The following is a 14,817-nucleotide window of genomic DNA, read 5'->3' on the forward strand; positions in this document are numbered from 1 at the left end:
TGTCGTGCTTGCGCTGTCATATGGACCACGACCCGAGCGGCAGCGAGCGGCAGTCGAGCAAAGTCGGGACAAGTCGGGACGGGGACAGGGACAGGGATAGGAATGGTGCGAATGCACTGCAAACTACGCAGACACCTGGTATGAGGCGAGGCGAGGCGAGGCGAGGCGAGGCGAGGCGAGGAAGCCCACATCGCTACCAGTGGGCCCTCCAGCACGACACTGCCACACCCCGCACAGGCCCTCCGCTGAACACCAAGGACAAGATGCGTCCTCCGCTAGTGTCGAAGGCTGCACGCGCCCAGCGAATGACAGGGGGTGCAACGAGCAGCAGTGCGTCTCACACACGCGGCGGTGCGCCCGCCAATTCGGCCGTCACTCTGCTGGGACGCCGGGCGCGCCTCCCCGCGCCGTCCTCGAGGAACTGGCGGTTGCGGAAGGAAGCGCTTTCGTCAAATGCGGCCGAAAACTAACATTTTGTGTGTTGGGAGAAAAGCCGAACGCGAATTCTGCCGTGCTCCTACATTAGATGAGCGCCAACGGCCATACCATGATGAATACACCGGTTCTCGTCCGATCACCGAAGTTAAGCATCATCGTGCCCGGCTAGTACTTGGATGGGTGACCGCCTGGGAAACCCGGGTGCTGTTGGCTCCCTTCCTGTTTTTTTTTTTGTTATGTCGCCAGCCCAATTTTCAAACTACCTTTCTGTTGTGACAAAGATGCTTCCTTAAGCCTTTTAAACTACTGTAATGGTACGAAAATGCAGTAATTAACTCAGTTTGAGGGAGAATGTGCTAACCAAGTTTGCCAAGAAGACTTTGAAAACGACAAAACAGTACGAATCGGAAGGTGATTTCTGAAATACGTCACCGCCTATTGTTGTGTAGGAGTGTAGAGTTCCAAATTTGATTTGTAACCACGAATTTATTCCTTAGTCGTCTCGTCTCGTCTCGTCTCGTCTCGTCCCGCAGACGTTTGTCGTGCTTGCGCTGTCATATGGACCACGACCCGAGCGGCAGCGAGCGGCAGTCGAGCAAAGTCGGGACAAGTCGGGACGGGGACAGGGACAGGGATAGGAATGGTGCGAATGCACTGCAAACTACGCAGACACCTGGTGTGAGGCGAGGCGAGGCGAGGCGTGGCGAGGCGAGGAAGCCCACATCGCTACCAGTGGGCCCTCCAGCACGACACTGCCACACCCCGCACAGGCCCTCCGCTGAACACCAGGGAAAAGATGCGTCCTCCGCTAGTGTCGAAGGCTGCACGCGCCCAGCGAATGACAGGGGGTGCAACGAGCAGCAGTGCGTCTAACACACGCGGCGGTGCGCCCGCCAATTCGGCCGTCACTCTGCTGGGACGCCGGGCGTGCCTCCCCGCGCCGTCCTCGAGGAACTGGCGGTTGCGGAAGGAAGCGCTTTCGTCAAATGCGGCCGAAAACTAACATTTTGTGTGTTGGGAGAAAAGCCGAACGCGAATTCTGCCGTGCTCCTACATTAGATGAGCGCCAACGGCCATACCATGATGAATACACCGGTTCTCGTCCGATCACCGAAGTTAAGCATCATCGGGCCCGGCTAGTACTTGGATGGGTGACCGCCTGGGAAAACCGGGTGCTGTTGGCTCCCTTACTGTTTTTTTTTTTGTTATGTCGCCAGCCCAATTTTCAAACTACCTTTCTGTTGTGACAAAGATGCTTCCTTAAGCCTTTTAAACTACTGTAATGGAACGAAAATGCAGTAATTAACGCAGTTTGAGGGAGAATGTGCTAACCAAGTTTGCCAAGAAGACTTTGAAAACGACAAAACAATACGAATCGGCAGGTGATTTCTGAAATACGTCACCGCCTATTGTTGTGTAGGTGTGTTGAGTTCCAAATTTGATTTGTAACCACGAACTTATTCCTTAGTCGTCTCGTCTCGTCTCGTCTCGTCCCGCAGACGTTTGTCGTGCTTGCGCTGTCATATGGACCACGACCCGAGCGGCAGCGAGCGGCAGTCGAGCAAAGTCGGCACAAGTCGGGACGGGGACAGGGACAGGGATAGGAATGGTGCGAATGCACTGCAAACTACGCAGACACCTGGTGTGAGGCGAGGCGAGGCGAGGCGAGGCGAGGCGAGGCGAGGAAGCCCACATCGCTACCAGTGGGCCCTCCAGCACGACACTGCCACACCCCGCACAGGCCCTCCGCTGAACACCAAGGACAAGATGCGTCCTCCGCTAGTGTCGAAGGCTGCACGCGCCCAGCGAATGACAGGGGGTGCAACGAGCAGCAGTGCGTCTCACACACGCGGCGGTGCGCCCGCCAATTCGGCCGTCACTCTGCTGGGACGCCGGGCGCGCCTCCCCGCGCCGTCCTCGAGGAACTGGCGGTTGCGGAAGGAAGCGCTTTCGTCAAATGCGGCCGAAAACTAACATTTTGTGTGTTGGGAGAAAAGCCGAACGCGAATTCTGCCGTGCTCCTACATTAGATGAGCGCCAACGGCCATACCATGATGAATACACCGGTTCTCGTCCGATCACCGAAGTTAAGCATCATCGTGCCCGGCTAGTACTTGGATGGGTGACCGCCTGGGAAACCCGGGTGCTGTTGGCTCCCTTCCTGTTTTTTTTTTTGTTATGTCGCCAGCCCAATTTTCAAACTACCTTTCTGTTGTGACAAAGATGCTTCCTTAAGCCTTTTAAACTACTGTAATGGTACGAAAATGCAGTAATTAACTCAGTTTGAGGGAGAATGTGCTAACCAAGTTTGCCAAGAAGACTTTGAAAACGACAAAACAGTACGAATCGGAAGGTGATTTCTGAAATACGTCACCGCCTATTGTTGTGTAGGAGTGTAGAGTTCCAAATTTGATTTGTAACCACGAATTTATTCCTTAGTCGTCTCGTCTCGTCTCGTCTCGTCTCGTCCCGCAGACGTTTGTCGTGCTTGCGCTGTCATATGGACCACGACCCGAGCGGCAGCGAGCGGCAGTCGAGCAAAGTCGGGACAAGTCGGGACGGGGACAGGGACAGGGATAGGAATGGTGCGAATGCACTGCAAACTACGCAGACACCTGGTGTGAGGCGAGGCGAGGCGAGGCGTGGCGAGGCGAGGAAGCCCACATCGCTACCAGTGGGCCCTCCAGCACGACACTGCCACACCCCGCACAGGCCCTCCGCTGAACACCAGGGAAAAGATGCGTCCTCCGCTAGTGTCGAAGGCTGCACGCGCCCAGCGAATGACAGGGGGTGCAACGAGCAGCAGTGCGTCTAACACACGCGGCGGTGCGCCCGCCAATTCGGCCGTCACTCTGCTGGGACGCCGGGCGTGCCTCCCCGCGCCGTCCTCGAGGAACTGGCGGTTGCGGAAGGAAGCGCTTTCGTCAAATGCGGCCGAAAACTAACATTTTGTGTGTTGGGAGAAAAGCCGAACGCGAATTCTGCCGTGCTCCTACATTAGATGAGCGCCAACGGCCATACCATGATGAATACACCGGTTCTCGTCCGATCACCGAAGTTAAGCATCATCGGGCCCGGCTAGTACTTGGATGGGTGACCGCCTGGGAAACCCGGGTGCTGTTGGCTCCCTTACTGTTTTTTTTTTTGTTATGTCGCCAGCCCAATTTTCAAACTACCTTTCTGTTGTGACAAAGATGCTTCCTTAAGCCTTTTAAACTACTGTAATGGAACGAAAATGCAGTAATTAACGCAGTTTGAGGGAGAATGTGCTAACCAAGTTTGCCAAGAAGACTTTGAAAACGACAAAACAATACGAATCGGCAGGTGATTTCTGAAATACGTCACCGCCTATTGTTGTGTAGGTGTGTTGAGTTCCAAATTTGATTTGTAACCACGAACTTATTCCTTAGTCGTCTCGTCTCGTCTCGTCTCGTCCCGCAGACGTTTGTCGTGCTTGCGCTCACGACCCGAGCGGCAGCGAGCGGCAGTCGAGCAAAGTCGGCACAAGTCGGGACGGGGGACAAGGGACAGGTGATAGGAATGGTGCGAATGCACTGCAAACTACGCAGACACCTGGTGTGAGGCGAGGCGAGGCGAGGCGAGGCGAGGCGAGGAAGCCCACATCGCTACCAGTGGGCCCTCCAGCACGACACTGCCACACCCCGCACAGGGCCCTCCGCTGAACACCAAGGGACAAGATGCGTCCTCCGCTAGTGTCGAAGGCTGCACGCGCCCAGCGAATGACAGGGGGTGCAACGAGCAGCAGTGCGTCTCACACACGCGGCGGTGCGCCCGCCAATTCGGCCGTCACTCTGCTGGGACGCCGGGCGCGCCTCCCCGCGCCGTCCTCGAGGAACTGGCGGTTGCGGAAGGAAGCGCTTTCGTCAAATGCGGCCGAAAACTAACATTTTGTGTGTTGGGAGAAAAGCCGAACGCGAATTCTGCCGTGCTCCTACATTAGATGAGCGCCAACGGCCATACCATGATGAATACACCGGTTCTCGTCCGATCACCCGAAGTTAAGCATCATCGTGCCCGGCTAGTACTTGGATGGGTGACCGCCTGGGAAACCCGGGTGCTGTTGGCTCCCTTCCTGTTTTTTTTTTTGTTATGTCGCCAGCCCAATTTTCAAACTACCTTTCTGTTGTGACAAAGATGCTTTCCTTAAGCCTTTTAAACTACTGTAATGGTACGAAAATGCAGTAATTAACTCAGTTTGAGGGAGAATGTGCTAACCAAGTTTGCCAAGAAGACTTTGAAAACGACAAAACAGTAACGAATCGGAAGGTGATTTCTGAAATACGTCACCGCCTATTGTTGTGTAGGAGTGTAGAGTTCCAAATTTGATTTGTAACCACGAATTTATTCCTTAGTCGTCTCGTCTCGTCTCGTCTCGTCTCGTCCCGCAGACGTTTGTCGTGCTTGCGCTGTCATATGGACCACGACCCGAGCGGCAGCGAGCGGCAGTCGAGCAAAGTCGAGGACAAGTCGGGACGGGGACAGGGACAGGGATAGGAATGGTGCGAAATGGCACTGCAAACTACGCAGACACCTGGTGTGAGGCGAGGCGAGGCGAGGCGTGGCGAGGCGAGGAAGCCCACATCGCTACCAGTGGGCCCTCCAGCACGACACTGCCACACCCCGCACAGGCCCTCCGCTGAACACCAGGGAAAAGATGCGTCCTCCGCTAGTGTCGAAGGCTGCACGCGCCCAGCGAATGACAGGGGGTGCAACGAGCAGCAGTGCGTCTAACACACGCGGCGGTGCGCCCGCCAATTCGGCCGTCACTCTGCTGGGACGCCGGGCGTGCCTCCCCGCGCCGTCCTCGAGGAACTGGCGGTTTGCGGAAGGAAGCGCTTTCGTCAAATGCGGCCGAAAACTAACATTTTGTGTGTTGGGAGAAAAGCCGAACGCGAATTCTGCCGTGCTCCTACATTAGATGAGCGCCAACGGCCATACCATGATGAATACACCGGTTCTCGTCCGATCACCGAAGTTAAGCATCATCGGGCCCGCTAGTACTTGGATGGGTGACCGCCTGGGAAACCCGGGTGCTGTTGGCTCCCTTACTGTTTTTTTTTTTGTTATGTCGCCAGCCCAATTTTCAAACTACCTTTCTGTTGTGACAAAGATGCTTCCTTAAGCCTTTTAAAACTACTGTAATGGAACGAAAATGCAGTAATTAACGCAGTTTGAGGGAGAATGTGCTAACCAAGTTTGCCAAGAAGACTTTGAAAACGACAAAACAATACGAATCGGCAGGTGATTTCTGAAATACGTCACCGCCTATTGTTGTGTAGGTGTGTTGAGTTCCAAATTTGATTTGTAACCACGAACTTATTCCTTAGTCGTCTCGTCTCGTCTCGTCTCGTCCCGCAGACGTTTGTCGTGCTTGCGCTGTCATATGGACCACGACCCGAGCGGCAGCGAGCGGCAGTCGAGCAAAGTCGGCACAAGTCGGGACGGGGACAGGGACAGGGATAGGAATGGTGCGAATGCACTGCAAACTACGCAGACACCTGGTGTGAGGCGAGGCGAGGCGAGGCGAGGCGAGGCGAGGAAGCCCACATCGCTACCAGTGGGCCCTCCAGCACGACACTGCCACACCCCGCACAGGCCCTCCGCTGAACACCAAGGACAAGATGCGTCCTCCGCTAGTGTCGAAGGCTGCACGCGCCCAGCGAATGACAGGGGGTGCAACGAGCAGCAGTGCGTCTCACACACGCGGCGGTGCGCCCGCCAATTCGGCCGTCACTCTGCTGGGACGCCGGGCGCGCCTCCCCGCGCCGTCCTCGAGGAACTGGCGGTTGCGGAAGGAAGCGCTTTCGTCAAATGCGGCCGAAAACTAACATTTTGTGTGTTGGGAGAAAAGCCGAACGCGAATTCTGCCGTGCTCCTACATTAGATGAGCGCCAACGGCCATACCATGATGAATACACCGGTTCTCGTCCGATCACCGAAGTTAAGCATCATCGTGCCCGGCTAGTACTTGGATGGGTGACCGCCTGGGAAACCCGGGTGCTGTTGGCTCCCTTCCTGTTTTTTTTTTTGTTATGTCGCCAGCCCAATTTTCAACTACCTTTCTGTTGTGACAAAGATGCTTCCTTAAGCCTTTTAAACTACTGTAATGGTACGAAAATGCAGTAATTAACTCAGTTTGAGGGAGAATGTGCTAACCAAGTTTGCCAAGAAGACTTTGAAAACGACAAAACAGTACGAATCGGAAGGTGATTTCTGAAATACGTCACCGCCTATTGTTGTGTAGGAGTGTAGAGTTCCAAATTTGATTTGTAACCACGAATTTATTCCTTAGTCGTCTCGTCTCGTCTCGTCTCGTCTCGTCCCGCAGACGTTTGTCGTGCTTGCGCTGTCATATGGACCACGACCCGAGCGGCAGCGAGCGGCAGTCGAGCAAAGTCGGGACAAGTCGGGACGGGGACAGGGACAGGGATAGGAATGGTGCGAATGCACTGCAAACTACGCAGACACCTGGTGTGAGGCGAGGCGAGGCGAGGCGTGGCGAGGCGAGGAAGCCCACATCGCTACCAGTGGGCCCTCCAGCACGACACTGCCACACCCCGCACAGGCCCTCCGCTGAACACCAGGGAAAAGATGCGTCCTCCGCTAGTGTCGAAGGCTGCACGCGCCCAGCGAATGACAGGGGGTGCAACGAGCAGCAGTGCGTCTAACACACGCGGCGGTGCGCCCGCCAATTCGGCCGTCACTCTGCTGGGACGCCGGGCGTGCCTCCCCGCGCCGTCCTCGAGGAACTGGCGGTTGCGGAAGGAAGCGCTTTCGTCAAATGCGGCCGAAAACTAACATTTTGTGTGTTGGGAGAAAAGCCGAACGCGAATTCTGCCGTGCTCCTACATTAGATGAGCGCCAACGGCCATACCATGATGAATACACCGGTTCTCGTCCGATCACCGAAGTTAAGCATCATCGGGCCCGGCTAGTACTTGGATGGGTGACCGCCTGGGAAACCCGGGTGCTGTTGGCTCCCTTACTGTTTTTTTTTTTGTTATGTCGCCAGCCCAATTTTCAAACTACCTTTCTGTTGTGACAAAGATGCTTCCTTAAGCCTTTTAAACTACTGTAATGGAACGAAAATGCAGTAATTAACGCAGTTTGAGGGAGAATGTGCTAACCAAGTTTGCCAAGAAGACTTTGAAAACGACAAAACAATACGAATCGGCAGGTGATTTCTGAAATACGTCACCGCCTATTGTTGTGTAGGTGTGTTGAGTTCCAAATTTGATTTGTAACCACGAACTTATTCCTTAGTCGTCTCGTCTCGTCTCGTCTCGTCCCGCAGACGTTTGTCGTGCTTGCGCTGTCATATGGACCACGACCCGAGCGGCAGCGAGCGGCAGTCGAGCAAAGTCGGCACAAGTCGGGACGGGGACAGGGACAGGGATAGGAATGGTGCGAATGCACTGCAAACTACGCAGACACCTGGTGTGAGGCGAGGCGAGGCGAGGCGAGGCGAGGCGAGGAAGCCCACATCGCTACCAGTGGGCCCTCCAGCACGACACTGCCACACCCCGCACAGGCCCTCCGCTGAACACCAAGGACAAGATGCGTCCTCCGCTAGTGTCGAAGGCTGCACGCGCCCAGCGAATGACAGGGGGTGCAACGAGCAGCAGTGCGTCTCACACACGCGGCGGTGCGCCCGCCAATTCGGCCGTCACTCTGCTGGGACGCCGGGCGCGCCTCCCCGCGCCGTCCTCGAGGAACTGGCGGTTGCGGAAGGAAGCGCTTTCGTCAAATGCGGCCGAAAACTAACATTTTGTGTGTTGGGAGAAAAGCCGAACGCGAATTCTGCCGTGCTCCTACATTAGATGAGCGCCAACGGCCATACCATGATGAATACACCGGTTCTCGTCCGATCACCGAAGTTAAGCATCATCGTGCCCGGCTAGTACTTGGATGGGTGACCGCCTGGGAAACCCGGGTGCTGTTGGCTCCCTTCCTGTTTTTTTTTTTGTTATGTCGCCAGCCCAATTTTCAAACTACCTTTCTGTTGTGACAAAGATGCTTCCTTAAGCCTTTTAAACTACTGTAATGGTACGAAAATGCAGTAATTAACTCAGTTTGAGGGAGAATGTGCTAACCAAGTTTGCCAAGAAGACTTTGAAAACGACAAAACAGTACGAATCGGAAGGTGATTTCTGAAATACGTCACCGCCTATTGTTGTGTAGGAGTGTAGAGTTCCAAATTTGATTTGTAACCACGAATTTATTCCTTAGTCGTCTCGTCTCGTCTCGTCTCGTCTCGTCCCGCAGACGTTTGTCGTGCTTGCGCTGTCATATGGACCACGACCCGAGCGGCAGCGAGCGGCAGTCGAGCAAAGTCGGGACAAGTCGGGACGGGGACAGGGACAGGGATAGGAATGGTGCGAATGCACTGCAAACTACGCAGACACCTGGTGTGAGGCGAGGCGAGGCGAGGCGTGGCGAGGCGAGGAAGCCCACATCGCTACCAGTGGGCCCTCCAGCACGACACTGCCACACCCCGCACAGGCCCTCCGCTGAACACCAGGGAAAAGATGCGTCCTCCGCTAGTGTCGAAGGCTGCACGCGCCCAGCGAATGACAGGGGGTGCAACGAGCAGCAGTGCGTCTAACACACGCGGCGGTGCGCCCGCCAATTCGGCCGTCACTCTGCTGGGACGCCGGGCGTGCCTCCCCGCGCCGTCCTCGAGGAACTGGCGGTTGCGGAAGGAAGCGCTTTCGTCAAATGCGGCCGAAAACTAACATTTTGTGTGTTGGGAGAAAAGCCGAACGCGAATTCTGCCGTGCTCCTACATTAGATGAGCGCCAACGGCCATACCATGATGAATACACCGGTTCTCGTCCGATCACCGAAGTTAAGCATCATCGGGCCCGGCTAGTACTTGGATGGGTGACCGCCTGGGAAACCCGGGTGCTGTTGGCTCCCTTACTGTTTTTTTTTTTGTTATGTCGCCAGCCCAATTTTCAAACTACCTTTCTGTTGTGACAAAGATGCTTCCTTAAGCCTTTTAAACTACTGTAATGGAACGAAAATGCAGTAATTAACGCAGTTTGAGGGAGAATGTGCTAACCAAGTTTGCCAAGAAGACTTTGAAAACGACAAAACAATACGAATCGGCAGGTGATTTCTGAAATACGTCACCGCCTATTGTTGTGTAGGTGTGTTGAGTTCCAAATTTGATTTGTAACCACGAACTTATTCCTTAGTCGTCTCGTCTCGTCTCGTCTCGTCCCGCAGACGTTTGTCGTGCTTGCGCTGTCATATGGACCACGACCCGAGCGGCAGCGAGCGGCAGTCGAGCAAAGTCGGCACAAGTCGGGACGGGGACAGGGACAGGGATAGGAATGGTGCGAATGCACTGCAAACTACGCAGACACCTGGTGTGAGGCGAGGCGAGGCGAGGCGAGGCGAGGCGAGGAAGCCCACATCGCTACCAGTGGGCCCTCCAGCACGACACTGCCACACCCCGCACAGGCCCTCCGCTGAACACCAAGGACAAGATGCGTCCTCCGCTAGTGTCGAAGGCTGCACGCGCCCAGCGAATGACAGGGGGTGCAACGAGCAGCAGTGCGTCTCACACACGCGGCGGTGCGCCCGCCAATTCGGCCGTCACTCTGCTGGGACGCCGGGCGCGCCTCCCCGCGCCGTCCTCGAGGAACTGGCGGTTGCGGAAGGAAGCGCTTTCGTCAAATGCGGCCGAAAACTAACATTTTGTGTGTTGGGAGAAAAGCCGAACGCGAATTCTGCCGTGCTCCTACATTAGATGAGCGCCAACGGCCATACCATGATGAATACACCGGTTCTCGTCCGATCACCGAAGTTAAGCATCATCGTGCCCGGCTAGTACTTGGATGGGTGACCGCCTGGGAAACCCGGGTGCTGTTGGCTCCCTTCCTGTTTTTTTTTTTGTTATGTCGCCAGCCCAATTTTCAAACTACCTTTCTGTTGTGACAAAGATGCTTCCTTAAGCCTTTTAAACTACTGTAATGGTACGAAAATGCAGTAATTAACTCAGTTTGAGGGAGAATGTGCTAACCAAGTTTGCCAAGAAGACTTTGAAAACGACAAAACAGTACGAATCGGAAGGTGATTTCTGAAATACGTCACCGCCTATTGTTGTGTAGGAGTGTAGAGTTCCAAATTTGATTTGTAACCACGAATTTATTCCTTAGTCGTCTCGTCTCGTCTCGTCTCGTCTCGTCCCGCAGACGTTTGTCGTGCTTGCGCTGTCATATGGACCACGACCCGAGCGGCAGCGAGCGGCAGTCGAGCAAAGTCGGGACAAGTCGGGACGGGGACAGGGACAGGGATAGGAATGGTGCGAATGCACTGCAAACTACGCAGACACCTGGTGTGAGGCGAGGCGAGGCGAGGCGTGGCGAGGCGAGGAAGCCCACATCGCTACCAGTGGGCCCTCCAGCACGACACTGCCACACCCCGCACAGGCCCTCCGCTGAACACCAGGGAAAAGATGCGTCCTCCGCTAGTGTCGAAGGCTGCACGCGCCCAGCGAATGACAGGGGGTGCAACGAGCAGCAGTGCGTCTAACACACGCGGCGGTGCGCCCGCCAATTCGGCCGTCACTCTGCTGGGACGCCGGGCGTGCCTCCCCGCGCCGTCCTCGAGGAACTGGCGGTTGCGGAAGGAAGCGCTTTCGTCAAATGCGGCCGAAAACTAACATTTTGTGTGTTGGGAGAAAAGCCGAACGCGAATTCTGCCGTGCTCCTACATTAGATGAGCGCCAACGGCCATACCATGATGAATACACCGGTTCTCGTCCGATCACCGAAGTTAAGCATCATCGGGCCCGGCTAGTACTTGGATGGGTGACCGCCTGGGAAACCCGGGTGCTGTTGGCTCCCTTACTGTTTTTTTTTTTGTTATGTCGCCAGCCCAATTTTCAAACTACCTTTCTGTTGTGACAAAGATGCTTCCTTAAGCCTTTTAAACTACTGTAATGGAACGAAAATGCAGTAATTAACGCAGTTTGAGGGAGAATGTGCTAACCAAGTTTGCCAAGAAGACTTTGAAAACGACAAAACAATACGAATCGGCAGGTGATTTCTGAAATACGTCACCGCCTATTGTTGTGTAGGTGTGTTGAGTTCCAAATTTGATTTGTAACCACGAACTTATTCCTTAGTCGTCTCGTCTCGTCTCGTCTCGTCCCGCAGACGTTTGTCGTGCTTGCGCTGTCATATGGACCACGACCCGAGCGGCAGCGAGCGGCAGTCGAGCAAAGTCGGCACAAGTCGGGACGGGGACAGGGACAGGGATAGGAATGGTGCGAATGCACTGCAAACTACGCAGACACCTGGTGTGAGGCGAGGCGAGGCGAGGCGAGGCGAGGCGAGGAAGCCCACATCGCTACCAGTGGGCCCTCCAGCACGACACTGCCACACCCCGCACAGGCCCTCCGCTGAACACCAAGGACAAGATGCGTCCTCCGCTAGTGTCGAAGGCTGCACGCGCCCAGCGAATGACAGGGGGTGCAACGAGCAGCAGTGCGTCTCACACACGCGGCGGTGCGCCCGCCAATTCGGCCGTCACTCTGCTGGGACGCCGGGCGCGCCTCCCCGCGCCGTCCTCGAGGAACTGGCGGTTGCGGAAGGAAGCGCTTTCGTCAAATGCGGCCGAAAACTAACATTTTGTGTGTTGGGAGAAAAGCCGAACGCGAATTCTGCCGTGCTCCTACATTAGATGAGCGCCAACGGCCATACCATGATGAATACACCGGTTCTCGTCCGATCACCGAAGTTAAGCATCATCGTGCCCGGCTAGTACTTGGATGGGTGACCGCCTGGGAAACCCGGGTGCTGTTGGCTCCCTTCCTGTTTTTTTTTTGTTATGTCGCCAGCCCAATTTTCAAACTACCTTTCTGTTGTGACAAAGATGCTTCCTTAAGCCTTTTAAACTACTGTAATGGTACGAAAATGCAGTAATTAACTCAGTTTGAGGGAGAATGTGCTAACCAAGTTTGCCAAGAAGACTTTGAAAACGACAAAACAGTACGAATCGGAAGGTGATTTCTGAAATACGTCACCGCCTATTGTTGTGTAGGAGTGTAGAGTTCCAAATTTGATTTGTAACCACGAATTTATTCCTTAGTCGTCTCGTCTCGTCTCGTCTCGTCTCGTCCCGCAGACGTTTGTCGTGCTTGCGCTGTCATATGGACCACGACCCGAGCGGCAGCGAGCGGCAGTCGAGCAAAGTCGGGACAAGTCGGGACGGGGACAGGGACAGGGATAGGAATGGTGCGAATGCACTGCAAACTACGCAGACACCTGGTGTGAGGCGAGGCGAGGCGAGGCGTGGCGAGGCGAGGAAGCCCACATCGCTACCAGTGGGCCCTCCAGCACGACACTGCCACACCCCGCACAGGCCCTCCGCTGAACACCAGGGAAAAGATGCGTCCTCCGCTAGTGTCGAAGGCTGCACGCGCCCAGCGAATGACAGGGGGTGCAACGAGCAGCAGTGCGTCTAACACACGCGGCGGTGCGCCCGCCAATTCGGCCGTCACTCTGCTGGGACGCCGGGCGTGCCTCCCCGCGCCGTCCTCGAGGAACTGGCGGTTGCGGAAGGAAGCGCTTTCGTCAAATGCGGCCGAAAACTAACATTTTGTGTGTTGGGAGAAAAGCCGAACGCGAATTCTGCCGTGCTCCTACATTAGATGAGCGCCAACGGCCATACCATGATGAATACACCGGTTCTCGTCCGATCACCGAAGTTAAGCATCATCGGGCCCGGCTAGTACTTGGATGGGTGACCGCCTGGGAAACCCGGGTGCTGTTGGCTCCCTTACTGTTTTTTTTTTTGTTATGTCGCCAGCCCAATTTTCAAACTACCTTTCTGTTGTGACAAAGATGCTTCCTTAAGCCTTTTAAACTACTGTAATGGAACGAAAATGCAGTAATTAACGCAGTTTGAGGGAGAATGTGCTAACCAAGTTTGCCAAGAAGACTTTGAAAACGACAAAACAATACGAATCGGCAGGTGATTTCTGAAATACGTCACCGCCTATTGTTGTGTAGGTGTGTTGAGTTCCAAATTTGATTTGTAACCACGAACTTATTCCTTAGTCGTCTCGTCTCGTCTCGTCTCGTCCCGCAGACGTTTGTCGTGCTTGCGCTGTCATATGGACCACGACCCGAGCGGCAGCGAGCGGCAGTCGAGCAAAGTCGGCACAAGTCGGGACGGGGACAGGGACAGGGATAGGAATGGTGCGAATGCACTGCAAACTACGCAGACACCTGGTGTGAGGCGAGGCGAGGCGAGGCGAGGAAGCCCACATCGCTACCAGTGGGCCCTCCAGCACGACACTGCCACACCCCGCACAGGCCCTCCGCTGAACACCAAGGACAAGATGCGTCCTCCGCTAGTGTCGAAGGCTGCACGCGCCCAGCGAATGACAGGGGGTGCAACGAGCAGCAGTGCGTCTCACACACGCGGCGGTGCGCCCGCCAATTCGGCCGTCACTCTGCTGGGACGCCGGGCGCGCCTCCCCGCGCCGTCCTCGAGGAACTGGCGGTTGCGGAAGGAAGCGCTTTCGTCAAATGCGGCCGAAAACTAACATTTTGTGTGTTGGGAGAAAAGCCGAACGCGAATTCTGCCGTGCTCCTACATTAGATGAGCGCCAACGGCCATACCATGATGAATACACCGGTTCTCGTCCGATCACCGAAGTTAAGCATCATCGTGCCCGGCTAGTACTTGGATGGGTGACTGCCTGGGAAACCCGGGTGCTGTTGGCTCCCTTCCTGTTTTTTTTTTGTTATGTCGCCAGCCCAATTTTCAAACTACCTTTCTGTTGTGACAAAGATGCTTCCTTAAGCCTTTTAAACTACTGTAATGGTACGAAAATGCAGTAATTAACTCAGTTTGAGGGAGAATGTGCTAACCAAGTTTGCCAAGAAGACTTTGAAAACGACAAAACAGTACGAATCGGAAGGTGATTTCTGAAATACGTCACCGCCTATTGTTGTGTAGGAGTGTAGAGTTCCAAATTTGATTTGTAACCACGAATTTATTCCTTAGTCGTCTCGTCTCGTCTCGTCTCGTCTCGTCCCGCAGACGTTTGTCGTGCTTGCGCTGTCATATGGACCACGACCCGAGCGGCAGCGAGCGGCAGTCGAGCAAAGTCGGGACAAGTCGGGACGGGGACAGGGACAGGGATAGGAATGGTGCGAATGCACTGCAAACTACGCAGACACCTGGTGTGAGGCGAGGCGAGGCGAGGCGTGGCGAGGCGAGGAAGCCCACATCGCTACCAGTGGGCCCTCCAGCACGACACTGCCACACCCCGCACAGGCCCTCCGCTGAACACCAGGGAAAAGATGCGTCCTCCGCTAGTGTCGAAGGCTGCAC

At 55.1% G+C, this 14,817-nt stretch overlaps 15 non-coding genes across 15 annotated transcripts; all 15 read left to right on the forward strand.

Annotated features, from left to right (window-relative positions):
- Positions 1 to 532: 532 nt before the first annotated feature.
- LOC126161074 (5S ribosomal RNA) lies at positions 533 to 651 on the forward strand. The gene has a single exon (XR_007534746.1). It is a non-coding gene; the product is annotated as a 5S ribosomal RNA (ribosomal RNA).
- An 852-nt stretch (positions 652 to 1,503) lies between these two features.
- Positions 1,504 to 1,622, forward strand: LOC126161006 (5S ribosomal RNA). Its single transcript, XR_007534683.1, has one exon. It is a non-coding gene; the product is annotated as a 5S ribosomal RNA (ribosomal RNA).
- An 852-nt stretch (positions 1,623 to 2,474) lies between these two features.
- LOC126161075 (5S ribosomal RNA) lies at positions 2,475 to 2,593 on the forward strand. Its single transcript, XR_007534747.1, has one exon. It is a non-coding gene; the product is annotated as a 5S ribosomal RNA (ribosomal RNA).
- An 852-nt stretch (positions 2,594 to 3,445) lies between these two features.
- On the forward strand, positions 3,446 to 3,564 carry LOC126161220 (5S ribosomal RNA). The gene has a single exon (XR_007534879.1). It is a non-coding gene; the product is annotated as a 5S ribosomal RNA (ribosomal RNA).
- Positions 3,565 to 4,405: 841 nt separating this feature from the next.
- Positions 4,406 to 4,525, forward strand: LOC126161154 (5S ribosomal RNA). The gene has a single exon (XR_007534821.1). It is a non-coding gene; the product is annotated as a 5S ribosomal RNA (ribosomal RNA).
- Positions 4,526 to 5,383: 858 nt separating this feature from the next.
- Positions 5,384 to 5,501, forward strand: LOC126161117 (5S ribosomal RNA). Its single transcript, XR_007534786.1, has one exon. It is a non-coding gene; the product is annotated as a 5S ribosomal RNA (ribosomal RNA).
- Positions 5,502 to 6,349: 848 nt separating this feature from the next.
- Positions 6,350 to 6,468, forward strand: LOC126161076 (5S ribosomal RNA). Its single transcript, XR_007534748.1, has one exon. It is a non-coding gene; the product is annotated as a 5S ribosomal RNA (ribosomal RNA).
- An 851-nt stretch (positions 6,469 to 7,319) lies between these two features.
- Positions 7,320 to 7,438, forward strand: LOC126161221 (5S ribosomal RNA). Its single transcript, XR_007534880.1, has one exon. It is a non-coding gene; the product is annotated as a 5S ribosomal RNA (ribosomal RNA).
- An 847-nt stretch (positions 7,439 to 8,285) lies between these two features.
- LOC126161078 (5S ribosomal RNA) lies at positions 8,286 to 8,404 on the forward strand. The gene has a single exon (XR_007534750.1). It is a non-coding gene; the product is annotated as a 5S ribosomal RNA (ribosomal RNA).
- An 852-nt stretch (positions 8,405 to 9,256) lies between these two features.
- Positions 9,257 to 9,375, forward strand: LOC126161222 (5S ribosomal RNA). The gene has a single exon (XR_007534881.1). It is a non-coding gene; the product is annotated as a 5S ribosomal RNA (ribosomal RNA).
- An 847-nt stretch (positions 9,376 to 10,222) lies between these two features.
- On the forward strand, positions 10,223 to 10,341 carry LOC126161079 (5S ribosomal RNA). The gene has a single exon (XR_007534751.1). It is a non-coding gene; the product is annotated as a 5S ribosomal RNA (ribosomal RNA).
- An 852-nt stretch (positions 10,342 to 11,193) lies between these two features.
- On the forward strand, positions 11,194 to 11,312 carry LOC126161223 (5S ribosomal RNA). Its single transcript, XR_007534882.1, has one exon. It is a non-coding gene; the product is annotated as a 5S ribosomal RNA (ribosomal RNA).
- Positions 11,313 to 12,159: 847 nt separating this feature from the next.
- Positions 12,160 to 12,278, forward strand: LOC126161080 (5S ribosomal RNA). The gene has a single exon (XR_007534752.1). It is a non-coding gene; the product is annotated as a 5S ribosomal RNA (ribosomal RNA).
- Positions 12,279 to 13,129: 851 nt separating this feature from the next.
- On the forward strand, positions 13,130 to 13,248 carry LOC126160965 (5S ribosomal RNA). Its single transcript, XR_007534645.1, has one exon. It is a non-coding gene; the product is annotated as a 5S ribosomal RNA (ribosomal RNA).
- Positions 13,249 to 14,085: 837 nt separating this feature from the next.
- Positions 14,086 to 14,204, forward strand: LOC126161142 (5S ribosomal RNA). Its single transcript, XR_007534810.1, has one exon. It is a non-coding gene; the product is annotated as a 5S ribosomal RNA (ribosomal RNA).
- Positions 14,205 to 14,817: the final 613 nt, after the last annotated feature.

The sequence above is a fragment of the Schistocerca cancellata genome, unplaced genomic scaffold (assembly GCF_023864275.1).
Source record: "Schistocerca cancellata isolate TAMUIC-IGC-003103 unplaced genomic scaffold, iqSchCanc2.1 HiC_scaffold_1170, whole genome shotgun sequence".
Lineage (NCBI taxonomy): Eukaryota > Metazoa > Arthropoda > Insecta > Orthoptera > Acrididae > Schistocerca > Schistocerca cancellata.